This window comes from Muntiacus reevesi, chromosome 1, assembly GCF_963930625.1.
Source record: "Muntiacus reevesi chromosome 1, mMunRee1.1, whole genome shotgun sequence".
In the NCBI taxonomy this organism is placed as follows: Eukaryota; Metazoa; Chordata; class Mammalia; order Artiodactyla; family Cervidae; genus Muntiacus; species Muntiacus reevesi.
The window spans coordinates 25,896,921-25,923,728 of NC_089249.1; the positions used below are offsets into that span (position 1 = coordinate 25,896,921).

Genomic DNA, 26,808 nt, shown 5'->3' on the forward strand with positions numbered 1-26,808 from the left:
ATTTTTATTTCTCTGTGTATGAGAGCTCAGTCACTCAGTCATGTCCAACTCTTGGTGGCTCGATGGACTGTGGCCTGCCAGGCTCCTCTGTCCATGGGATTTCCCAGGGAAGAATACTGGAGTGGGTTGCCATTTCCTGCTCCAGGGGATCTTCCTGATCCAGGGGTTAAAACTGAACCTCATATGTCTCCTTCATTGGCAGGTGGATTCTTTACTAGTGTCTATTACTAGGTTGAAACATGTGAAATTGCCAACAGTCAACTACTGTGACCTACAAAATGGCCATTGTGCACAGTTCAGCCTGAATTTTATCTGCACTTTACAGGCGAAGAAACAGAACAGTTAAGTAACTTTCCAGAAAGAGTCAAGCCTGGGCCCTAATCACTGAGCTTCTGTTTCTATAATCATTGTGAGCCACCCAAACACACTGCCTCTCCACCACCCTGAATTAAAATGATAGAAATGGTTTCTTTCAACCTAAAAATTCTATCCATGAATCTGTGCTACATCGTCCCCAGTCTCCATACACCAGTCTCTTCATGCCTTGCTATTTCTTTTGAAATTAATCAGTGCTCACCTAGTCACTCAACTGGAAATCTCATAACAGAATTTTCTTTCTTTTTTTAATTTCTTTACCACAGGTGACTGCAGCCATGAAATGAAGACATGGGCTCCTTAGAAGAAAATCTATGATAAATCTAGACAGTATAAAAAAGGAAAAGACATCACGTTGCCAACAAAGACTCATATAGTCAAAGCTATGGTTTTCCAGTGGTCATATACAGATATAAGAGCTGGATCATAAAGAAGGCAGAGTGCCAAAGAATTGCTGCTTTTGAACTGTGGTGCTGGAAAAGACTCTTAAGAGTCCTCTGAACATCAAGGAGATCAAATCAGTCAATCCTAAAGGAAATCAACCCTGAATATTCATTGGAAGAACTGGTGCTTAAGCTAAAGCTCTAATACTTTGCCCACCTGATGCGAAGAGTTGACTCATTGGAAAAGACCCCAATGCTGGGCAAGATTGAGGGCAGGAGGAGAAGGGGGTGACAGAGGATGAGGTGGTTGGATGGCATCACGGACTCAAGGGATATGAGATGAGTTTGAGCAGAATCTGGAAGGTAGTGGAGGACTGGGAAGCCTGGCATGCTGTAGTCCATGGGGCCGCAAAGAGTCAGACATGACTGAGCAACTGAATGATAACAAGAAACCAGAACCCAAATGATATTTATTAAGCCTACCTCAGAAAGAGCCACAGAACCCCAGGGCTTGAGAGCTGGGAGAAACTTGGAGATAATCCAGTCATTTTCTAGTACAGACAGTCACTGAGTGAGCAGGGGGCAGAATCAGGACAATAGTTTAGACTCCTGAGCCCTGGTCTGCTCTTCTCTCCCCTCTCTTCTCACACTGGACTCATATGTTATAGATCAGGGGTCCCCAACCCCCCAGTAATGGACTGGCAACCATCCATGGTCTGTTAGAAATTGGGCTGCACAGCAGAGGTGAGGGGAAGGCAAGCAAGAAAAGCTCCATCTGTACTTACAACTGCTCCCCATCACACACATTACTGCCTGAGTTCTACCTCGTCAGATCACTCTCACAGGAGCACAAACCGTACTGTGAACTGCACATGTAAGGGGTCTAGGTTGCATGCTTCTTATGAGACTTGAGTGCCTGATGATCTGATTTTGCATTATGGTGAGTCATATAATTATTTCATTACATATCACAATGTAATAATAGAATTAAAGTGCACAAGAAATGAGTTGGCTTCCTCGATGGCTCAGTGGTAAAGAATCTGCCTGTGACGCAGGAGGTGCAAGAGACGCACCTGGATCCCCCTGGAGAAGGAAATGGCAACTCGCTCTAGTATTATGGCCTGAAAAATCCATGGAGAGAGGAGCCTGGCAGGCTACAGTCCATGGTGTTGCAAAGAGTTGGAAATGACTGAGTAACTGAACACACCTCAATAATAATAGAGTTAAAGTGCACAATGAATGTAATGTGCATGAATCATCCTGAAACCATCCCATATCCCCAGTCTGGGGAAAAATTATCTTCCACAAAGCTGGTCCCTTTTGCCAGAAAAGTTGGGGGCCACTACTATAGATAATACCTCTGTGCTTCTCTGCAGGGCCCATTTAACTCTCTAACTCTCCCACATGACAATAGCTCAACTCATTGGGCCAATCACTCTTCTAAATGGTTTACCTATATTACCTCATGAGTCAGCACAACAATTTAACAATACTTACTATTATAAACCTCATTTTACAAGCAGGAAACCAAGACACAGAAAAATTAAAGTGATTTACCCTAGTTCACATAGTTTGTAGACTAGTGCCAGAGGCCATGCCCACTTCACCCAATCGTATGCCCTTTGTCCTGTCCAAAGCACAGACTGACTTCTTTTGGGAATTCAGTTGGGAAGCGGTTCCCAATTGTTGCCTCACAGTTGAAAGTCGTTTATCTGCCAAAGTCTCTGAGCCCCCAGGAAACATCAGCTTATATGGGATTGGCTATTTATTTGTCTGTTTTGTCTACTGGTTTGCAAACAACTTAAAAATGTTGACTGAATTCATGAAAGAATGACAGGCCAACTAAATCTCTCTATCTTTGATTTCTCCTTATTTCATCTATCTTCCACATGGAAGTGAACTGGGGAAACTAGTGAGACATTAGTGTATAGGTGCCATGGAGGCTCATAAACCCTTTGTTTATCTTCCTTAAAAACCAAAGATAAGCCTTTTGATTGTTGTTCCCCATGTTTGACGATGAATTCATCATACTATTAAGACAGCAATTTTCTTCATCCATAGTCACCATATCTAGGGCCCAAATTTGTTTTAAATTTTATACTTTGACTTATTTTTTCTTAATATATACATTCTATTGACGTGTAGTTGACTTACAACATTTCAGGTGCACAGCAAGGTGATTCCCTTATACATACACACACATATTATATTTCAGATTATTGCACTATTGGTTATTGCAAGATATTGACTATAGTTTCTGGTGCTATACAGTAAACCTTTGCTGCTTGTTGCATATCTATTTTTTAAAAAATAAGAAATCTAGCTTTCTATCCATACTAAGTCAAACAAGTAAATCAAAATGTCATAAATTTCTTAAGCAAAAATTCATAAGATTTCTAAAATATATATATTATACATAATACACACACACACACACACACACACACACACACCCACATGCACATACACACACAAAGCTTTTCTACCATGCTTGATAAAGGCTTGAGAAAGAACATTAAAAAAAATAGAGATGATGAAATTGGAAAATATACACCAAATGAACTGGGGGCACTGAATATGAAATAGAAAAACTGAAACAAACTACACAAAAGTAAAAGATCATCATATAGTCCAGTTATTCTTAAACATGGCTGCTCATTAGAAACATATCTGGAGCTCTAGAGAAAAAATAGCAATACCCGGGCATTTGTATTTTTCAAAAACTTTGAAGATAATTCTGATATGCATCTGGATTTTAAAAAGTGATTACAAGTTTTTCTATTATTGTAATTTTGGAGATACAGAATTCTATTATTTTTCCATTAACCAATCATGATACAACAGCATTAAGTGAATAATAGTTACATGGTCACAATAGTAAAAGATGTTTATCAGTTTTCACAGTCAGTAGCCAGACAAAAAATAAAGCCATAATGAGAACATTATTAACCTAACAATATGAAACACTTACATACAATTTGGGGGTTAAGCTGAGTGATGCAGTAGATGGAAATGCATACATGTACATGTTTTCCCTGCCCAGCCAGTTGGCGCATTGAATCCATTAACATTTAATGTAATTATTGATATGTATGATTCTATAACCACTTTCTTAATTCTTTGGGGCTTATTTTGTATGGATCTTTTCCTTTTCTTGTGTTTCCTACCTAGAGAAGTTCCTTTAGCATTTGCTGTAAAGCTGGTTTGGTGGCACTGAATTCTCTCAATGTTTGCTTGTCTGGAAAGCTTTTGATATCTCTATCAAATCTGAATGAGTGTTGCTGGTAGAGTATTCTTGGTTGTAGGTTCTTCCCTTTCATCACATTAAATATATCACGCCATTCCCTTCTGACTTGTAGAGGTTCTATTGAGAAATCAGCTGATAACCTGATGGGAGTTCCCTTATATATTATCTGTTGCTTTTCTCTTGTTGCTTTTAATACTAATCTTTGTCTTTAATTTTTGTCAGTTTGATTACTATGGGTCTTGGTGTGTTCCTCCTTTGGTTTATCCTCCTTGTGACTCTCTGCACTTCCTAGACTTGGTTGACAATTTCCTTTCCATGTTAGGGAAGTTTCCAGATATCATGCTTTCAAATATTTTCTCAGGTTCTCTCTCTCTTCTCCTTCTGGGACCCCTATCATATGAGTGTTGGTGCATTTAATGTTGTTCCAGAGGTCTCTTAGGCTGTCTTTTTTTTTTTTTCTTCTATATACTGTTCTGAGGCAGTGATTTCCACCATTCTGTCCTCCAGGTCACTTATCTATTCTTCTGCCTCAGTTATGCTGCTATTGATTCCTTCTAGTATATTGTTTGTTTTCTAGTATCTCTGTTTGTTTGTTCTTTATTTCTCCTAGGTCTTTGGTAAACATTTCTTGCATCTTCTCCATTCAGTTTCTGACATCCTGGATCATCTTCACTATCATTATTCTGAGTTCATTTTCTGAAAGGTGCCTATCTCCACTTCATTTCTTTGTTTTTCTGGGGTTTTATATTGTCCCTTCATCTGGGACATAACTCTCTGCTTTTTCATCCTGATTAACTTTCTCTACTGTGGTTTTTGTTCTAGCTGTGGGATTGTGGTTCTTCTTGCTTCTTCAATCTGCTCTCAAGTGGACAAGGCTAAGAGGCTTCTGTAAGCTTCCTGATGGGAGGGACTGGGTGGTGAAAACTGGGTTTTGCTCCGCTGGGCAAAGCCTTGCTCAGTAAAGCTTTAATCAGAGTGTAAAGAAACAAGTGACAGATCGGAAGAAGGTATTCAAATTACATACATCTAATAAAGGAATTGCATCCAAGATAGGTAAAGTATATGTACAAATAATGAAAAATTTCCCAATAAATAATAAACCTGATAAACAAATGGGCAAAAACTTGGGCACCTCTCAAGAAAAGATATCTGGGCGGAGGAGCCAAGATGGTGGAGGAATAGGACGGGGAGACCACTTTCTCCCCTACAAATTCATCAAAAGAACAATTGAACGCAGAACAAACTTCACAAAACAACTTCTGATCGCTAGCTGGGGTCATCAGGCACCCAGAAAAGCAGCCCATTGTCTTCGAAAGTAGGTAGGACAAAATATAAAAGATAAAAAGAGAGACAAAAGAGCTAAGGGCGGAGATCCGTCCCGGGAAGGGAGTCTTAATAGAGAAGGTTTCCAAACACCAGGAAACCCTTGCACTGGCGGGTCTGGGGGAAGTTTTTGAATCTCGGAGGGCAACCTGACTGGGAGGGGAAGAATAAATAAAACCCACAGATTACGAGCCTAAAAGCAACTCCCAGCAGAAAAGTACCCCAGACGCCCACATCCGCCACCGGCAAGTGGGGGCGGAACGGAGAGGAGTGGGCGGCATTGCTTAGGGTAAGGACCGGGCCTGAGGGCCCTGAGGACAATCGGAGGGAGCTTTTGTGAGTTACCAACTTAAACTGTGGGATAGCAAGAGAGAGAGAGAAAATTAACCGGCCCAAACACACTGCCGGCCGTTTGCAGAACAAAGGGTCTGAGCAAGTCCAGTGAAGAGCTCGCAGGCTGCGGACAGGCCTAGCCCTGCCAGAGGCAGGAAGGCATGGGGGAGGTGAAAGGGGCAGGCTTGGCCCCAAGGACCGTATCCCCTACCACACTACAACCAAGCCTCCAGTTTCTAACCAAAGACCTCCTGAGATTCTGGATGGTCGACATCTGCCGGGAGGGTCCTGGTGAGACACAGGGCGCAGGCATCCGACTTGCGTGGGTGGGGACTGGGGCTGGGGACGTGGAGGGGAGAAGGCACACGCACTCGACTGGCGCCGGCAGAAAGTGAGGCTGGAACCGCCAAGGGGAGAAGGCGCGCTGCACCCAGGGAGAGCGCGCCCATCAAGCTCCTGGCTACCTGAGCCTCTCGGACGGGGAAGGCACAAAACGCAGGCACAGCCAAGTCCGCGCTTTTGTGGAACATCTGAGGGCTGGAACCGCGCGCAGCGCAGGGCACGTTCCATATAGAGCACCCGGGAGTCTGAGCAGCGTAGACGGAGAAAACAGCGCCAGACCCTCCCCGCAGCGCGACGGAACTAGCTACCTGAATAAAGACCACCTCTGCCCTCCTGTGTCAGGGCAGAAATTAGGAACTTAAGAGCCCAGCAAACAGAAGCCAAATAAACAAAGGGAACCGCTCCAGAAGGGACCCGAGCAACAGATTAAAATCCCTGTAGAAAACACCGACTACACTAGAAGGGGCCTGTAGATATCGAGAAGTGTAAGCTGGAATGAGGAGCTATCTGAAAATGAACTGAACCCACACTGACTGCTACACTCCAGAGAAATTCCAAGATACATTTTTACTTTTATTTTTTTTTAATTAAAAGAATTTTTTTTCATTTTTCTCTTTTATTTTCTTTTAAAACTCCCTATTACTCCCCAATTACTCCTTAACTTTCATTTTCATAGACTTTTACGATTTTTTTAATTAGGAAAAATTTTTTTTTCTTCTTTTTTTTTTCCTTTTTCTCTTCTTTTTTCTATTTTTCTTTTTCTCTTATTTCTTTTAAAGTCCTCTATTACTCCTCTACTACTTCTTCATTTTCACTTTCATTACACTATAACCGGGCAAAAAAAAAAGAAAAAAAAAGAAAAAAAAAGAGAAAGAGAGAAGCCCTATTTTTAAACCGAAATTCATATATATTTCTAAAATTTTTTTGTATGTTTCAGTTTTTGTTTTTAATATTGTATTTTTAAGAGTCTAACCTCTACTCTAGATTTTTAACCTTTATTTTTCAGTATATGATATAAATTGTGGACATTTAAGAATCCAATATTCAGTTCACATTTTTATTCAGGAGTGTGTTTATTACTCTCTCCCAATCTTGACTCTCAGTTTTCTACCTCAGAACACCTCTATTTCCTCCTTTCCCCTCCTCTTCCCAATCCAATTCTGTGAATCTTTGTGGGTATCTGGGCTACGGAAAACACTCTGGGAACAGACAACTGTGTAGATCTGTGTCTCTCCTCTTGAGTCCCCCCTTTTCTCCTCCTGCTCATCTCTATCTCCCTCCTCCCTCTCCTCTTCTTCATGTAACTCTGTGAACCTCTCTGGGTGTCCCTCATGGGGGAGAATCTTTTCACCATTAACCTAGAAGTTTTATTATCAGTGCTGTATAGTTGGAGAAGTCATGAGACTACTGGAAGAATAAGACTGAAATCCAGAGGCAGGAGACTTAAGCCCAAAACCTGAGAACACCAGAAAACTCCTGACTACACGAAACATTAAGTAATAAGAGACCATCCAAAAGCCTCCATAGCTACACTGAAACCAACCACCACCTAAGAGCCAGTAAGTTTCAGAGAAAGACATACCACGCAAATTCTCCAGCAACGCAGGAACATAGCCCTGAACGTCAACATACAGGCTGCCCAAGGTCACACCTAACACATAGAACCATCTAAAAACTCATTACTGGGCACTCCATTGCACTCCAGAGAGAGGAAATCTAGTTTCACACACCAGAATACCAACGCAAGCTTCCCAAACCAGGAAATCTTGACAAGCCAATCGTCCAACACCACCCACTGGGTAAAACCTCCACAATAAAAAGGAACCACAGACCTCCAGAATACAGAAAGCCCACTCCAGACACAGCAATCTAAACAAGAAGAAAAGGCAGAGAAATACCCAACAGGTAACAGAACACAAAAAATGCCCACCAAGTCAAACAAAAGAGGAGGAGATATGGAATCTACCTGAAAAAGAATTTAGAATAATGATAATAAAAATGATCCAAAATTTTGAAAACAAAATGGAGTTACAGATAAATAGCCTGGAGACAAAGATTGAGAAAATGCAAGAAATGTTTAATAAAGACCTAGAAGAAATAAAAAAGAGTCAATTAAAAGTGAATAATGCAATACATGAGATCAAAAGCATTCTGGAGGGAACCAAGAGTAGAATAATGGAGACAAAACATAGGATAAGTGAGGTAGAAGACAAAATGGTGGAAATAAATGAAGCAGAGAGGAAAAAAGAAAAAAGAATCAAAAGAAATGAGGACAACCTCAGGGACCTCTGGGACAATGTGAAACGCCCCAACATTCGAATCATAGGAGTCCCAGAAGAAGAAGACAAAAAGAAAGGCCATGAGAAAATATTCAAGGAGATAATAGCTGAAAAAAATGGGGAAAGAAATAGCCAACCAAGTCCAAGAAACCCAGAGAGTCCCAAACAAGATAAGCCCAAGGCGAAACACCCCAAGACAAATATTAATCAAATTAACAAAAATCAAACACAAAGAACAAATACTAAAAGCAGCAAGGGAGAAACAACAAATAACACACAAAGTGATTCCCATAAGGATAACAGCTGATCTATCAATAGAAACCCTCCAGGCCAGAAGGGAATGGCAGGACATACTGAAAGTAATGAAAGAGAATAACCTACAACCTAGATTACTATACCCAGCAAGGATCTCATTCAGATATGAAGAATTCAAAAGCTTTACAGACAAGCAAAAGCTGAGAGAATTCAGCACCACCAAACCAGCTCTTCAACAAATGCTAAAGGATCTTCTCTCGACAGGAAATGCAGAAAGGTTGTATAAACGTGAACCAAAAACAACAAAGTAAATGGCAACGGGACCACACCTATCAATAATTACCTTAAATGTAAATGGGTTGAATGCCCCAACCAAAAGACAAAGATTGGCTGAATGGATACAAAAACAAGACCCCTATATATGCTGTCTACAAGAGACCCACCTTAAAACCAGAGACACATACGGACTAAAAGTGAAGGGCTGGAAAAAAATATTTCACGCAAACGGAGACCAAAAGAAATCAGGAATCACAATACTCATATCAGATAAAATAGACTTTCAAATAAAGGATGTGAAAAGAGACAAAGAAGGACACTACATAATGATCAAAGGATTAATCCAAGAAGAAGATATAACAATTATAAACATATATGCACCCAACATAGGAGCACCACAATATGTATGACAAACGCTAACAAGTGTGAAAGAGGAAATTAATAGTAACACAATAATAGTAGGAGACTTTAATACCCCACTCACAACTATGGATAGATCAACTAAACAGAAAATGAACAAGGAAACACAAACCTTAAATGACACAATGGACTAGCTAGACCTAATTGATATCTATAGGACATTTCACCCCAAAACAATCAACTTCACCTTTGTCTCAAGTGCACAAGGAACCTTCTCCAGAATAGATCACATCCTGGGCCATAAATCTAGTCTTGGAAAATTCAAAAAACTTGAAATCATTCCAGTCTTCTTTTCTGACCACAGGGCAGTAAGATTAGATCTCAATTACAGGAAAAAAATTGTTAAAAATTCAAACATATGGAGGATAAATAACACGCTTCTGAATAACCAACAAATCACAGAAGAAATTTAAAAATAAACCAAAATATGCATAGAAATGGATGAAAATGAAAACACAACAACCCAAAACCTATGGGACACTGTAAAAGCAGTGCTAAGGGGAAAGTTCATAACTTACCTCAAGAAACAAGAAAAAAGTCAAATAAAAAACCTAACTCTACACCTAAAGCAATTAGAGAAGGAAGAAATGAAGAACCCCAGGATTAGTAGAAGGAAAGAAATCTTAAAAATTAGGGCAGAAATAAATGCAAAAGAAACTAAAGAGACCATAGCAAAAATCAACAAAGCTAAAAGCTGGTTTTTTGAAAAAATAAACAAAATTGACAAACCATTAGCAAGACGCATTAAGAAACAAAGAGAGAGGAACCAAATTAACAAAATTAGAAATGAAAATGGAGAGATCACAACAGACAACACTGAAATCCAAAGGATCATAAGAGACTACTACCAGCAGCTCTATCCCAATAAAATGGACAACTTGGAAGAAATGGACAAATTCTTAGAAAAGTATAACTTTCCAAAGCTGAACCAGGAAGAAATAGAAGATCTTAACAGACCCATCACAAGCAAGGAAATCGAAACTGTAATCAAAAATCTTCCAGCAAACCAAAGCCCAGGACCAGATGGCTTCACAACTGAATTCTACCAAAAATTTAGAGAAGAGCTAACACCTATCTTATGCAAACTCTTCCAGAAAATTGCAGAAGAAGGTAAACTTCCAAACTCATTCTCTGAGGCCACCATCACCCTAATTCCAAAACCAGGCAAAGATGCCACAAAAAAAGAAAACTACAGGCCAATATCACTGATGAACATAGATGCAAAAACATCCTTAACAAAATTCTAGCAAACAGAATCCAACAACATATTAAAAAAATCATACACCATGACCAAGTGGGCTTTATCCCGGGAATGCAAGGATTCTTTAATATCTGCAAATCAATCAATGTAATACACCACATTAACAAATTGAAAGATAAAAGCCATATGATTATCTCAATAGATGCAGAGAAAGTCTTTGACAAAATTCAACACCCATTTATAATTAAAACTCTCCAGAAAGCAGGAATAGAAGGAACACACCTCAAAATAATAAAAGCTATATATGACAAACCCACAGCAAGCATCACCCTCAATGGTGAAAAATTGAAAGCATCTCCCCTGAAATCAGGAACAAGACAAGGGTGCCCACTCTCACCACTACTATTCAACATAGTTTTCAACGTTTTGGCCACAGCAATCAGAGCAGAAAAAGAAGTAAAATGAATCCAGATAGGAAAAGAAGAAGTGAAACTCTTGCTGTTTGCAGATGACATGATCCTCTACATAGAAAACCCTAAAGACTCTACCAGAAAATTACTAGAGCTAATCAACAAATACAGTAAAGTTGCAGGATATAAAATTAACACACAGAAATCCCTTGCATTCCTATACACTAACAATGAGAAAACAGAAAGAGAAATTAAGGAAACAATACCATTCACCATTGCAACAAAAAGAATAAAATACTTAGGAATATATCTACCTAAAGAAACAAAAGATCTATACATAGAAAACTATAAAACACGGATGAAAGAAATCAAAGAGGACACAAACAGATGGAGAAACATACCATGTTCATGGATTGGAAGAATCAATATTGTCAAAATGGCTATACTACCCAAAGCAATCTATAGATTCAATGCAATCCCTATCAAGCTACCAGAGGTATTTTTCACAGAACTAGAATTGTGTTTAATTTCACAATTTGTATGGAAATACAAAAAACCTCGAATAGCCAAAGTAATCTTGAGAAAGAAGAATGGAATTGGAGGAATCAACCTGCCTGACTTCAGACTCTACTACAAAGCCACAGTCATCAAGACAGTATGGTACTGGCACAAAGACAGAAATATAGATCAATGGAACAGAATAGAAAGCCCAGAGATAAATCCACGAACCTATGGACACCTTATCTTCGACAAAGGAGGCAAGGATATACAATGGAAAAAAGACAACCTCTTTAACAAGTGGTGCTGGGAAAACTGGTCAACCACTTGTAAAAGAATGAAACTAGAACACTTTCTAACACCATACACAAAAATAAACTCAAAATGGATTAACGATCTATATGTAGGAACAGAAACTATAAAACTCCTAGAGGAGAACATAGGCAAAACACTCTCCGACATAAATCACAGCAGCATCCTATATGACCCACCTCCCAGAATATTGGAAATAAAAGCAAAACTAAACAAATGGGACCTAATGAAACTTAAAAGCTTTTGCACAACAAAAGAAACTATAAGCAAGGTGAAAAGACAGCCATCAGATTGGGAGAAAATAATAGCAAATGAAGCAACAGACAAAGGATTAATCTCAAAAATATACAAGCTACTCCTGCAGCTCAATTCCAGGAAAGTAAATGACCCAATCAAAAAATGGGCCAAAGAACTAAACAGACATTTCTCCAAAGAAGACATACAGATGGCTAACAAACACATGAAAAGATGCTCAACATCACTCATTCTAAGAGAAATGCAAATCAAAACCACAGTGAGGTACCATTACACGCCAGTCAGGATGACTGCTACCCAAAAGTCTACAAGCAATAAATGCTGGAGAGGGTGTGGAGATAAGGGAACCTTCTTACACTGTTGGTGGGAATGCAAACTAGTACAGCCACTATGGAGAACAGTGTGGAGGTTTCTTAAAAAATTGGAAATAGAACTGCCATATGATCCAGCAATCCCACTTCTGGGCATACACACCCAGGAAACCAGATCTGAAAGAGACACGTGCACCCCAATGTTCATCGCAGCACTGTTTATAATAGCCAGGACATGGAATCAACCTAGATGCCCATCAGCAGAAGAATGGATAAGGAAGCTGTGGTACATATAAACCATGGAATATTACTCAGCCATTAAAAAGAATTCATTTGAATCAGTTCTAATGAGATGGATGAAACTGGAGCCCATTATACAGAGTGAAGTAAGCCAGAAAGATAAAGAACATTACAGCATACTAATACATATATATAGAATTTAGAAAGGTGGTAATGATAACCCTATATGCAAAACAGAAAAAGAGACACAGATGTACAGACTTTTGCACTCTGTGGGAGTCGGCGAGGGTTGGATGTATGAGACAAGTGCTCGGGCCTGGTATACTGGGAAGACCCAGAGGAATCGGGTGGAGAGGGAGGTGGGAGGGGGGATCGGGATGGGAAATACATGTAATTCCATGGCTGATTCATGTCAATGTATGACAAAACCCACTGCAATGTTTCTAAAGTAATTAGCCTCCAACTAATAAAAATAAATGGAAAAAAAAAAAAAAAAAAAAAGGAAACGATATCCAAGAGTCCAGTACACAAAATGGTGCTCCTCTGTCAGTCACCAGAAAAATATAAGCAGAAGTACTATGTCATACAACTACTCTCCCACTGGAATGGATAAAATGAAAAAAAAAAAAAAAACAGGCAAAGGACACATGAATAAATGCCCATTTGTATTGACAAATGGAATGAGTATAACCTCTGGACTACTGCTTCTGTGAGTACACACTGTAAAACCATTTTGGTAAACCCTTTGGCAGTTTTTATTAAAACTTTCTACATAAATCAGTTCCATGTGGAGGTATTCCTATCTGCAATTCATACATTTGTTCAACAAAAGACATTCATAAGAAAGTTCCTATTAGCACTATTGCCAAGAACTCATTAGTGGAAACTACACAACATTTCATCAACAGTAGAAGATAAATTAAATGTGGTATATTCACATACTGAATGATAAACAGCAATGTGAATGAATACACAAAGCCCTGAAAGAATCTTACAAATATAATGTTGAGTGAATAAGCTGGACACAAAATAATGCACACTGTATTTTTCTTATATATGAAACTCCAAAAACTAGCAAAGCTAACCTATCTTTGAATCTTGCTAATCAATGACTTGGGCTTCCCTGGTGGCTCAGTTGGTAAAGACTCGACCTGCAAAGCAGGAGAGGTGGATTTGATCCCTGGATCAGGAAGATCCCCTGAAGAACGAAATGGCAACCCACTTCAGTATTCTTGCCTAGAGAATCATATGGACAGAGGAGCCTGGCAGGCCATAGTCCATGGGGTCACAAGAGTTGGACACAACTTGGTGACTAAACCACCACCAGCCATCAATCAATGACTTAGAGGTCAGTATAATGGTTACTTTGGTGGGCAATAGGTAATGACAGGATGGCAGTGTGTGGAAAGCCAGTAGTGTTTTTCTTTATAATCTGGAATCTGAAATCTGAGCTCTACTTGCTGTATTTATGACACATTCACTCTTTCACATGTAAGTTATACCTCATAAAAAAATTAAAAACACATGAGAAGAAACTCTTGAAGAAAATAGTTATTACCTATGTTCATTATTAATCCGTATCTAAAATGTATAGTTTTAGAGGGTTCCTTTCTTCTTCTTCTGTTTTTGGTTTTGGTTTCAGTTTCATGTTCTGCTTGTTCTTGTTTGCTTTTTGTAGAGTTTTTGTTTTGTTTGAGTAACACTGAAGTGCCTTGTAGATAGAGTTTCATCACCACATTCCATCATGGTAAGGAAGAATCACCCCTGGTGGCTCAGTGGTTAAAGCGTCTGCCTGAAATGCGGGAGACCGGGGTTCAATCCCTGGGTCGGGAAGATCCCCTGGAGAAGGAAATGGCAACCCACTCCAGTATTCTTGCCTGGAGAATCCCATGGAGGGAGGATCCTGGTAGGCTACAGTCTACAGGGTCGCAAAGAGTCGGACACGACTGAGCTACTTCACTAATCACTCACTAAGGAAGAATCAGGTACTAGTTTCCTGGGTGTTATGGGTTGAATTGTGTCCTGCAAAATTCAAATGTTAAAATCCTCAACTGTAGTATCTCAGAATGTGACATAATTTAGAAATAGGATTATTATAGAGGTAACTTGTTAGGATGAAACTACTGAAGTAGAATGGGACGCTAATCCAATATGACTGATATCCTCATAAAAAAGGAAGTTTGGACACACAGACATACCTGACAGAAGGGGATGTGAAGATACAGAGAAGATGGCAACTACAAGCCGAGAAGAGGCTTAAAACAGTTGCTTTTCTCATAGCTTTGGGAAGGAACCAACCTTTCAATACCTTGCTTTTTTGAGTCTCCAGATTTATGAGATGCAGGAAGGACGGGTGATGCTCAAAGTGCTTCTGCATTAGGGAGGCCTACCACCCACAACTACTTCAACTAGCATCTTACACACTTTGAAAGGCTGCTCTAGGGAATGCAGAGCAGCAGAGGGTTTAGGCAGGGGAATGACATGATCCTTTTTCTGTTTTGGAACAATGGAACATTCTGGATTGTGTAACACACTGAAAATGAATCAAGAAAACCTAAGCATCCAGAACAGCTCTATGGTCCTTGTGAGGAGTCCTCAGAAGGGATCTTTCCTGAGTCTGGAGGTCTTCAAGGAGGTAAAATGGTCACTTGATTGTTCCTAAGGCAGTAGTTCCCCATCTTGCTTTGATTATGACCCCTCTGAAAATCTGTTGAAAACTATAACTGTCCCCATCAGACAAATACCCTCATCCAGATTTAAGAGTATGGTGATGGTGGTTTAGTCGCTAAATTGTGTCCAACTCTTACGACCCCATGGTCTGTAGCCTGCCAGCTCCTCTGTCCATGGGATTCTCCAGGCAAGAATACTGGAGTGGGTTGCCATTTCCTTCTCCAGGGGATCTTCCCGACCCAGGAATTGAACCCAGGTCTCCTGCACTGCAGGCAAATTCTTTACCAACCGAACTATGAGGAAGCACTTAAGAGTATAGGTGAGGACTTTTTCAAACAGAGGATTGGTTTTAGATCTCACTTGTAGAAATAAAGTTGGATGGCTGAAGATAATGGGGTGTCTATGTGTCATCACACAGGAAGTCAGTGTCTAACTACTGGCCCTACACCAAGACTCACAGGTATCATTCTGAAACTATAACTTGCCCACATTGGTTGTTTCTGATCTTCCATTTCTTTTTTCCACTATGATTAGCAGTTAACTACTTAAAACACAAAGAGATTGCGTATCTAACTTAAAGGGCAGAAAGGAAAAGAAGAAGTATGAAGATTGAGCTCCATCCATGGCAGTTTGGGGAAAGAGTGAGTGACTAAGAGGAAGGTGACAAAGGCTAGTTAATCCTCAGGACTTATGGTGGATACAGGAGAACACTGTTCCTTGGGGAGAATTTTCATTATCTTTCCTGTGGACTTTAATTCATTTTAATTCCATTTCCCATCACTCCCTTCTTGGTGTTAACTGCTCAGGGTCATGGGAAGTTAATCATTTGCTGAAGCTGGTTAGGAGGGGAAAGACCAGGAAATAAAAATATTTGAGTATCTTATATTTTTACATTGAGGGTCTTTGCTGAAAGATTTCACAAACTCCAAAGTTTTAACTGGCTAAAAAATGTTCAATGAATAGAGGGCACTAAAGCTTAATGGCAGGTACTATAACTTGTTGACCACTATATTTGCAGAGCCTAATACCCAATCTGATACATGGTAGATGCTCAGTAAACTGAATGAATGAACAAATAGAATAGAATAATCATGGAATTTGCAGTCATAAGATCTGGATAATATTCTACACTTATTCATTAAATAGATATGTGACAAGTCACTTCAGGTCTTTGGGACTGGCTTGTTCTTTATTATAAAATGACAGATTTAGATCAAATATAGATACGGTACTTGAACATTCTACAACTCAGAATATGAATAGAGTTAGTTAAGGCAAAGCTGTTTGCTCACATTATGTATGGTAGATTAGATACCATATGTGCTAACATATAGTGTGTCTAAGAGTTCAGGGGAAGGCTAATTTGAGAAAGTTTCACTGTTCTAAAAGAAACTGAGGCGTAAATTTACCTAAAGTGCAATCCTGTGATCAGCAGTGCACTCAGTGGCACTTGCATAACCACTGCTTCAGGCGGGACTGGACCAAAATAGTAAGAAGAAAAGAACGAAGAAGCAATGTCAAAATTCTACTAAGGAGAGAGGTTTGACAAGTCCAGGTTACTGAGAAAGAAGGAAACTGCTCAGTTCAAGAACTATTAACTCTTTCAAACTCTCCCTCAGCTTGGAGAAGTTTTGTAAGTAGATCTTAATGTTCTCAAAGCATTTTGGTGAGAGAATAAGAGTCCATCATTCAGAAGACACAGTTATCTTCAGAACAGATGTGTCCTGAAGGTCTCGTGTAAATAAAACACAATGGAAATGAGTCAATTCAGAATGAGATAACAGTTACAACATAATAGAACTAAAAATACACAGACTGACATAAAGTTGATTTCATTAATATTTATCAGGGTATCTTATTTACATTTATGTTTCATGTGGAATTAAGTGGACAATTTCTCTTAAGTTTTAGACAAGTAGTTTCATTTTTATTAAATGAGTATTATCTATCTCTAAAATGCCTTTATTATTGGATAAAATTATGCTATTACCAACACACTATTTAGTATTAAATGTTCTTTCTTGAAAACAATAGTGAAAAACCTTTAATACATGCACACATAGTGAATTGTTATACAGAGCTTCTTTTGTTCAGGTTATCAAATTCTTCTGGGCAGATTATTCCAGTTTCTCAACAATATTGGAGAATCTAACTCTGTTTGAAGTGCTTTAGTGGTTTTAAATATATTGGGACCAGAGACATAATTTAATGGTCTTCTTAATTTCCAACTACCTTGCCTTCAAAAATACTGGGAACTTGTACTGACTTCTGTGGAATGTGTCCTCTTACTGACCTATGATAAATAAAGCACCATTTTTCTGAAATGATCTAAAATGTGGAGTGTCAGGAAGCACTTAACAGGCTTCCTGTGTGCTATTTTGGATCTGTCAGGAATCCTCTGGTCCTTATTAATTCCTGAATATTCACGAATTAAGAGGAGAGGCACACCTTTCCCAGGTCTGAGGAATCCAGGCATGTCCTTCGTTAGCTTTTCAATATGGTGATAAGTACCTTCTTCCTTCTTATGAACCTTATGGTAAAAAGTGATTGTCTACAACTCTCTCTTTAATAGGGATCACCTTATGTTTTGTAAGTCTGGAATTTTAATCTTTATCTTTGCTGAGAGTAACTACCTTGTAAGACAGTATATATGCCCACACCATGTTGATTAAAAAACCTTTGCTCCACCAGAGCTTGGGTCCCTGTGTAAAATTTCTTCATTCTCTCTCTCTCTCTCTGTATATATATATATATTCTATTATATTTCTGGCTGAATCCTTGGAGTGTGAAAGCTGGCTGCGTAACCCAGGGAATATTAGCCTCTCCTTCTTTCACTTTCTCATCATCGACTCCAGACCACCAGGTTCTGGTCCAATAAAGGACCAACAGTGGAGCATTTTCACAATGACTTTTTCTCATTTCTTGGCTCAGAAAATATTATTCTGGCCTCCTGTGGTCATCCTGTTATTCACCAGTGAATGTTACTGACCCAGCATCTCCACTGAGGTGGATGGGTGGGTAAGTGGATAGGAGAGGTCAGAGTTTTGCCTTTTCTACACAGATTCACAAGGCAGAGCTTCTTGTCCTTCCCTCAAGTGTGTGCTTCAACAATTGGGGGTCATCTCTGGAGGAGCTTGGGAAGTTAAAATTCATTAGAAAGCATGTCCAAAAGCCAGAGGAGATGCATTGCCAGCTGCTGATAGAAAGGGCTTTTGCTGGACTTCAGAGGTAAAGGATAAGGAATTATCTAGGAGTTTTAAAATAAACCATGACTAAAACAATAGATATATGCTATTCTTAGTGTCTGTCAATTAACGCAAGATGATTTTTTTCACTGTCTACTTAATCACATTGTTGGTTACACAAAGAAATATATAACATTTTTTGCTTTGATACAATGTTGACTGAAGTGGAAAAATTGGCTGTTGAATGAAGATCTCACCTGAAACCAAAACTTTTTTTAAAGACAGGTCTCTGAATCAGTCATGCAAAGTACCCTGATGAATGTGGCTGGCAAGAAGCCCCATATTTCATCCTATTTGATTGATTCCCCCAGAATAGTGACCTCTGGATAGACTGTGACCACAGTGACAGACCTAAGTACAAGCCTCCATCTCCATCTGCTAACTCCCACAGAAGCAACTGGACCAGCTGTTCTCACATTTGTACCTGTGCTGTGCTGGTTATGTATGAAGGAACCTGGGGAGTCTTGTACCAAAAATCCTGACTCAATAGGTGTGGGGTAAGGATAATGAAAGGTATAGTTGTCATCCCAAACTTAAGACTGTCACCCTTAAACCATCACTCTTCACAAAAAGGATGCATTAATAAAATACAAATTTGCTTACTGAAATAAAAATCAAAGGTGACTACTCACAGGAAACCCATGCTTAGAGGCAGCAGACTTCAACTAAGTAATTCTGGGGTTAATTACCCCTTAAACTTCTTGGACCCTGGGTATGTTTACCTGACAATCCATCCTTTACATTGAGTTCAAATGTCTGAGTAACTTTCAAAAGCTATCACCTCAAAACTATCTTCCACTCTTTACATTGGCAGGTAACACTAACTATACTGTTGCTGTTCAGTCGCTAAGTTGTGTCCGACTCTTTGTGACCCCACGAACTGCAGCATGCCATGTTTCCCTGTCTTTCACTATCTCCCAGAGTTTGCTCAAATTCATGTCTATTGAGTCAGTAACGCTATCTAACCATCTCCACCCCTGCTGCCCTCTTCTTTTGCTTCAATCTTTCCCAGAATCAGGACCTTTTCCAATGACTACCTATACTAGTCATCCACAATAAATGACATTGTCATGACTCCAATGACAATAATGTTTGAGGAGCTTCTAGTCCATCAATGTACCTATTTGTATTTCTAGCTTTGACACAGACTGAAATGTTTGAATCCTTCAAAAATGTGTATGTTGAAATCTAGTCTCTAACCTTATGGTATTTGAAGGTGGGGTCTCTGGAAAGCCATTAGGTCTCGAAGGGAGAACTCTGGTGAATGAGACTAGTGCCTTATAAAAGAGACTCCTACGAACTCCCTTGTGAAGTTCCACCATGTGAAGTTACAATGGAAAGAAGGACATTTGTGAGCCAGGAAGTGGTCCTCACCAGACATCACATCTGCTGGTGCCTTCATCTTGGACCACTAGCCTCCAGAACTGTTAAGAAAAATAGGTTTTTGTTGATGTTTACAAGCAACACATATTACAGTACTTTTTTATAGCAGCCTGAACTGACTACCCCCTAATATATTAAAGAAGTCTATTAAAATTTCAACGGCCAATGAGTTAATAGCCTAGAGTAGGAGCTGACAAATGTTTTACATAAAGGGTCAGATGGTAAATACATTAGGCTTTGCAGATCACAACTACTCATTATGTGGAGCACCAAAGCAGCTGCAATAGGATAATAGGATGAATTAGTGCATGGCATCAGCTGATTTCCAATAAAACTTCATTTATAGATACTAAAATGTGAACTTATGAAATCTTTCATGTGCCATGGGACATTATTCTTGCTTTTTAAAAAACCATTAAAAAATATAAACACAATTCTTAGTTCAATAGATATAGTAAAATAGGCAGGAGCCAAAATTGGCCCTCGAGTCACTGTTTGCGGACTCCTTGGCTAGAGTACTGAGTGGATGAAGCCCTGGCCAGAGTCCATAGCTGTGTGAACTTGTTTATTCTGTTCTGTTCTGTTGGTTATTCTTTGGTCATAAATTGCACTTATGCTTCCAGCCCACCACCATGCAAATACACTGGAAAGCAGGAACAAAGATGAATGAGATTCACTGCAAAATCACTGTTCCTGCAGACATCCTATGTGTTCACACTGTGTACCCTGTAGGGGATATACTACAAACATCAACTAAGGCTCAGACCTACCATGGGACAGGAGAGGCCCTTCCCCACTGTCAATGCATCAGCTTCCTCATGGATACATCTAAACTTGACAGAATGTATCCTTGAGAGGTCCTGCATAGCCTTGCCAGGAAAGTAGAAGTTAAATTTTTAAAAACTGTTTTTAGTCACACTGCAGATCTTGCTTGTGAATATCATTTTATCACTGATTCATACAGTGGAATTATTTTCTTCATCAATTTTGAGCTTATTAACAGTCAATTCAATTCTGGTCTTCTGCTTTCTTCCAACTAAGTTGCATGAAAGAGGTAAGAGAAGTCGATGGTTAATAGAAAGCTATGGATGTTAAGAGGTTTAATCTATTAATATAGGGCAGCATTTCCCAAAGCGTGTTAGGCTAATGCTGACTCTGTCAGATGTTCTGCCAAAAAAAGCATTTCAAGGTCAAATAAGTTTAGGAAATGTGGCATAAAATCTCTCTTCTGTCTTGATGATTCTTAAAGAGCATTAATAGTGTATTAAAGGCTCCGAGGACTCTTGCAATAAAACTGCTTAATTAGGTTAAATTGTTCCTTACACTTACATGATCAGGAAGCTTTTCTTTTTCTTTACTTGACTATTATTAACATCCCAAGAAACTAATGATCCATAGACTATATTTCTGGGAAACACTGATACAGCAAAGGTGGAAGAATGGAAAGCTTCTAAGCAAGGGAGTAAGTTATGCTATAGAGCAATTACTTGCATAAGGATCAGGCCTTTCTGTCTGAGTTTTTGTCATTTTAGATTATCCCATATGCTATACATGTGTTCAAGTCAGAAAAGCAGGAGTCACATTTGTTGTTGAGGAAACCTCTTAGAAAATTTTAAGTGTGCACATTCATAAATAATCTCAATATTACAAAGGATAATATGAAAAGCATATTATTTTCTTCTCTCTCACCCCATTGCCAACAGCCTGGCATATTTTTCAGAGGTACCAGGCAGTGTTGTAAGTTTCCATGTCACTTTTCAGTTCTTCTGTGAAAACTCTAAATTCTATGCTTCAGGGACAATAGTTTTGAGTTATAAAAACTCAGCAGTATCTACTGAAGAAATTTCTTCTCACACTTCTTTCCTCTGCCACCTCTCATCACCAGTCTTTCACCAAGGTCTATCAATTTGACTTGCGAAATGCACTTCAAGTGTGCCCACTTCTCTCCATTTCCCCTGCCAGCACAGTCGCTGGCTGTGTCCTAACTGTATTCTACTTTTCATTCTTGATCCTGCTAGTCCATTCTCTTTATTGCAGTCACAAAGGTATCCTTAAAACATAAATTACCCTCTGGCTTCAAAATCTTCTCATTAAAATAAAATTCACAATCTTTATCAAGATCTGTGAGGATCTGCATAACCAGGCTCCTGCCTACCCACCCCCACAACACACACACACACACACACACACACACACACACACACTCATGTCCACTTCTCAGAAACTCCCTTATCCAACACACATGCCTTCCTTTTATCCCTTGAACACTTCCAAGCTTTTCTTCTCCTTACAGATTTCCTACTTGCTATTTCCTCTACCTAAATTGCATTTACCTCCTTTTTTCTTTTTTTCTTTTTTGCCACGTGAATCCCTGTGCCTCCTTCAAATATTAATTTAAATCTTTCCTTTTCAGAGACCTTCAGTTAGGTTCAGGCACTCAGTCGTGTCCGACTCTTTGCCTTCACAGAGCACCAAATCTGAATCAGCCCGTTGTTTTTTTTTTTCACAGCCCCTTGTTCTTCTCCATACTACTTCTAACAATGTGCTATTATATATTTATTTTTTACTGTCTGTAAGATCCAAAAGATCTTACACATCTTGCTTTATTCCACACTAAATGCAGGAAAATTGTCATTTGTGTCTGGTCACAGATGGGCTTAAAATTACATATTACATGATTAAAATTAGCCAATGGAAAGTTCTTTTAATCTCTTGCCTTTTTCTTATGTGAAACTTTACACCCTTCCAGATTTCCATTTTTTGCACACTTATCATCCAAAAGGCTCATTCATTCATCTCTATTAGAAGGCAAACTTTAAGGACCAACTCATGTAACTCTTCTCTTAAGCTTCACCAACCAGTTTGGTTTACTTTACTCTCTCTCTTCTTAGGGATTTATTGTATTTATTTTCTGTACCATTCATTTGGTGCCTAACCTCATATTGACTTGTAACAACTTATCAGGTGTGTTAATTAACAACTTATATATACACATGTGGTCTTGCCAATGATGTCATAAATCTATGGAGTACAGGACTTGTTACTTAATACTCTACAGTTCACAGCATGCCTGCCTCTGCACAGAGTAGCTGAATGAAAGAAAGAGTCCCCATCCACCTGCTTTTAATGCCTCAACTTTAAGACTTTAATATGGAAATTTGACCCATTTCCTTTCAGTTTATTTTCTTTCTCAACCCTGTGTGCTGCCATTTCCTTTCTTTCAGAAAGGACCCATTTCCTTTCAGGCTATTTCTTCCTCAGTGTGTTGCCATCATGCTGGGAATGAAAGCTGTGGTAGGATAAGTTCTGAGGTCAGAGGGAAGTAACCAACGGAGGAATGTGGGGACAGAGGGCTTGTTTGCGATTTCTCACTTCCTCCTGCAGTGGTACAGGAAGTGAAAACAACCTCTTAAGGGCCTAGGTGTACTTTACATTGCCAGGTATCTCCCAGAACATTTAAAAGGAGTGCTTTGCTCAAGGTTTTGAAAATATGAGTATCTAAAAGTTAAATGAGGCAGAAAGGATTACCTTCTCAAAAAATTTCAATCATTGACTCAGTTTTTCATTGCTCAATTTTGGATGAACTTTCCCCAAATATCAATTTAATCCTAAAAGTATCTTTTGGATCCAGAAAGGTATTCTGTACTTTTAGTTGCCAATTTCAATCTTGCTCAAATAATGATTTTTAAGGAATACTTAAAATACTAAAAATCATAGCTACTTTGTTTTCTTTTCTTCTTCCACCAAAACATAATGTTTATAATACTTCTGCAACCCTTCTGATGTATTTAACCAGATTTCCTCAAGCTACTTCTGAAACATGGAGTAGAAAAGTAAGTCTGTAATAATACTATCTTTATTAGTATACAACTGTTCAAGGTAAGTAGACAGTTCAACAATTAGCTCTTTTTACCTGTATGTTTTCACAACAACCTGTTAGGATGATTACAGTAGTAGATGTTGCCTGTTATGTTTACTTTATCAATGAGAAAACTGGGTGTAGAAGGACTTAGGGACAGAAGCATGAGGCAGCTAACTTTCAGATTGTATCAGAGAGTTCACCCACCATGTAAGATTGCTGAGACAGTGCTGTTATTCAGGACGTAACAGAATAGGCTTGTCAACCTGTGCTCAGCACTGGCTACAGAGTTTTCAGGGTCTAGAAAAGGACGAAAATTTGGAGCTCCTGTTTAAAAATTACTAAGACAGCTGACAGTGACAGCAGAACATTAAACCAAGTACGGGGCCCTTCTAGGTACTGGACCCTGTGAGCTGGCCTAGCCTGAGGTCTCTGGACCTCTATCATCTGGGTGACTGGGTATCCAAGAGGCTGTGAGCTCTTGAAATTGTAAATAAAACTCTGTGCTAATACGCATAAGTTTATTTTTCATATTTTGTAGGTTATATCAGATCCTGAAGTGCTCTGTTAACAAAAGAAAATAAAGCATTAAGAATTCCTCTTTAAGAGTAATGAATGTTGTCGAAGAGACCAAACACAGTGTCACAAGAGACTGGCAGAGGCAACCTGCTGGTGCCAATGTACACTAATGTTCCTTGAGAGGTTGTGTTTGTTCATGTGTAAATTTTCATAAGCACTCAAGTATTAACACAAAGACAAAGAGTTCTTAGGGCTGCACAGATGTTGCCAGAAAGAAGTAACATGATTGCATTTTCCGAGGATAGTAAAGCAAACAGTGAGACATTCAAGGTGATGTTGAGATGCTCAAGATGACTTTCTTCACAAACCTCAAAGTGATACCCAAACATGACCCTAATATGAGGTATTGTATTTATTTTCACCACCTTAACAGAAGCATCTCCCTCTCTGCAATTAGATGTTACATTCACTCTTTTAAGGAGAAATGTCTCACTGTAAGATTTATCAACTCATGTTGATTTATATCAATTTTATAGATAACTATAACTCAGAAATAGGAGTAGGGTAGGGATTTGTTAACAGAACAGGTGTAGAAGATGCTCTCAGAAAAGGGAAAAGAGTACTCTAAAGACCTGTACCCTGGGAAATACAACAGAAGAAAGGCTGTGAGTCTTGAGTCTGGCTGGTAAAAACCGATCCCATCTCCTAGAAGATTCACATACAAATAGCCCTTAAAATGGATTTTGCTTTAAGACCTGCTCCTTCCATTTGAGTGGCTGACTTAAAACTATATTTAGTCTCTTTGCCCTTTTCCATTAAATATGCCTCTCAGCCAAATCTCCAAGTCATATGAATACGGATACAGAGAGATGGGTCAATTGAAACCTCAAGATAATTCTCACATTTCCATTTGCACAGCGCGTCAAACATTTCTTGATGCAGCCTTTAACAAGTAGGAAGACACGATTCACTTGAGATTTAGGTCACTCTGCAGTCCCCACTCCCATGCCTGTTCATGTCACAATGGGGCAATACATAAACCAACCGGTCGCCAAAGCTCCGGCAGATCCAGAACGAACCTTGGTTGCTCACATCCATGGAAGAATAAGTGTTCATAATTGTACCCATCCCGAGAGGTGAAAGAGTAGGAGGCTGGCAGGTGGGATGCTTTTCTAGGGTTTCTGGGAGGAAGGTGATCATTTAGTCTTTCAATTGAACGGAATTGCCCCGCGTGTTATCATACTCGCCAAGGGTGAGGGCAGCCTTCCCTCAAGCCCACCTACACCTGTGGTAATCTTCTGGTACCCGCTTACCTGCTCTCTCCAAGATGCCCAGGCCCGGCAAGAAGAGGTGGAACACATCTGATGGGGTGAGACGCCGCCCAGGCCCATTGCAGTCTAGGGGTCGGTAAGCGGCGAGGCCCGAGTAGGGGGACTCTTGCGGGCACAGCCCAAGGTGGGGCCCGGAGTCGGCAAGCGCACCCCGACTGTCTAGCGAGCAGAGAGGGCAGCCGCCGCCCCCCACGTGGCCTGCTCTCTCCAGGAACAGCCCGGGGGGCCGAGGAGGCCTCCCCGAGACCCGGTAGGTGCCTCTGCCCCATGGGCCTGCGGCCACGGCGCGCCTCCAGCGTTAACCCAACCGTGCCCTTCCCGTCGCGCGCCCTTCTCGCCCCCGCGCGCCCCACCTCGGCCAGTGATGCCGGCGCCCGGCGCGCCTAACCCGCTGGCGGCTGACTGCGGACTGGCAGGGCAGCTCCAGGGCAGAGCCGCGGAAATCCCCCGTCTCCCGCCTGGCCCTGCGCCCACCCTTCCTCTGGGCCTCGAAGGCGCCCCGCCCTCGCTTTCGACCCCGCCGCGTCCTGCCTGCGGGCCACCCCGGCCGGCTCTCGCCGGCAGAGGCGTGGGCGCTCGCGCGACCGGGCTGCGACCCCGGGTACCTGCTCCTCCGGCGCGGGGCGGGCTCAACTAGTGGACCTCGAAATCCCAGTCCTTCCCCGGGGCTCCGGGAAGTGCTCCAGTCTCAAGGAAGCTGCTCTCGTCTTTCGGCTCCCAAACGTGACACTCTTTATATCCGGCTCGGAGACTGGGTGTGGGGCGGGAGGAAACAACCCTCTCTCCGACCTTCCCCGCGGCCACCGCGGCCTGGGCGTCGGGCGCGAAGCCGGCGGCTGCTTCTACCCTGGGCGGGAGGAGGGCGAGGGGCTGGCGAGGGCCCTACAGGCCGCCGGGCGACCTCATCGTGGGCAGGGCGGCCGTGCGCGCAGGCCCGCCCCGCAGCTTCCATTCATTCAGCGCCGAGCAGATCCACTCGCTATTACTCCCGGGTAGGATTTTTTTCCCTCATTTTTTTTTTTTTTTTTTTTTTAAATCGGTGGGTGATGGGGGAGAGGGAGCAGGAAAGGCGCCCCTCTCCGGTCTGGAAAAGAAGGGGAGCTCCCACATCTTGAGAGAAAGGGGGTGGCGGGGAAGGTGGGAGAAAGGGGAGGTGGAGAGACAGACCAGGAAGGGAGAGACGGAGACAGTCACAGATTCTATTGTGAACGCTTGGAGGACGCACCTTTCCCCACCCACCCTAGCAGAAAAGGCAGCCAAAAATCCAAGTGTACTCAGCTTGTCCGTACTGCACGTCCAGTGGGAGGGATGCTCTCTTATCGGCTCCAAACTCTGCGGAGG

At 40.6% G+C, this 26,808-nt stretch overlaps 1 protein-coding gene across 1 annotated transcript in view; it reads right to left on the reverse strand.

The window, feature by feature from the left end:
• FAR2 (fatty acyl-CoA reductase 2) overlaps positions 1 to 26,292 on the reverse strand; it is a 171,637-nt gene extending 145,345 nt beyond the window's left edge. Inside the window, exon 1 of the mRNA XM_065921720.1 lies at positions 26,073 to 26,292. The gene's annotated coding sequence lies outside the window, so the exon portion shown is untranslated. The remainder of the gene's footprint in view (positions 1 to 26,072) is intronic.
• Positions 26,293 to 26,808: the final 516 nt, after the last annotated feature.